The sequence below is a fragment of the Meleagris gallopavo genome, chromosome 7 (assembly GCF_000146605.3).
Source record: "Meleagris gallopavo isolate NT-WF06-2002-E0010 breed Aviagen turkey brand Nicholas breeding stock chromosome 7, Turkey_5.1, whole genome shotgun sequence".
NCBI lineage: Eukaryota > Metazoa > Chordata > Aves > Galliformes > Phasianidae > Meleagris > Meleagris gallopavo.
The window spans coordinates 24,262,390-24,263,444 of record NC_015017.2 but is presented as its reverse complement, the minus strand read 5'-3'; positions in this window follow the sequence as shown (position 1 = coordinate 24,263,444).

The window sequence follows — 1,055 nt, the reverse complement described above, 5'->3', positions numbered from 1 at the left end:
TTTACTTTTAATACAATGGATAGGTCAGTAAGAGGTTCTGTCAATGTGACCTAAACTTGCTAGCAGCAGTTAATGCCTGAGGTACCTAGGTATAGCCTAAGAGAGCCAGGAGAGTGGAAGTTGGGAAGATGCTTCTGTTGTTATGCACCAGCTGTAGTGGCATTCCTCTGATCTTAAGCAGGAAAGAACAGGGCAAAGGTGGGTTTTTTTGTGTTGTTTTTTGGGGAGGGGGAGGTGGATGAGGGGATGTGTCCTTAAGGCTTTTCTATTTGAGGCCAATTCCTCCTATATTATGTTGGCCCATGATATCAGAGGTGGGCGTTGGTGGTATGGCAATAGAGGCTGAACCTTCCATCAGATTTCAGTTACACTTTGTTGATGGGTGAGGCTGCCCCTCAAGTACTGTGCTCAGTTCTGAGCCCCTTGCCATAGGAAAGTCATTCAGGCACTGGAGTTTGTTCAGAGAGTGAGCTGTGAGGGGTTGGGAGCAGGTGAGGGAACTAGGATTGTTCAGCCCAGCAGGGTCTCAGGATACCTTATGGCTCTCTACAACTCCCTGGAATGAGGCTGTAGGGAGTATGAGTTGGCCTTGGCTCCCAGGTGACAGCAGTAAGATGAGCAGTGATGGCCTCATGCTATGCTGAGGGGAGTCAGGGTGGATATTAGGAAATATACTTTCTCAGAAAGTGCAGTGATGCAGTGGGCCAGGCTCTCAGGGAGATGGTGTGGAGTCACTCTCCTTGGTGTTCAAGAGCCATGGAGACGTGGCACTGAGGGACACGGTCAGTGGGGTGATGGTTAGGTTCAATGATCTTAGTGGTTTTTCCAGCCTTAATGATTCTATAGTATGTATCTCTGATTTTACGAAGTATAATGCAAATAACAGTGCTCAAAAACCTGGAAAGGAGCCTAACCAGGGAGGCGTGAAAACCTACTGTGCAGCGGAGCAGTGGCTGAGACGGGGCGTGTGCCATAGATCTATGCCGGAAAATGCCCCGTGCCGCTCCCCCCCGGCGGGGAAGAGAAAGCGAAAGACAACGGGGCCGGGGCAGAGC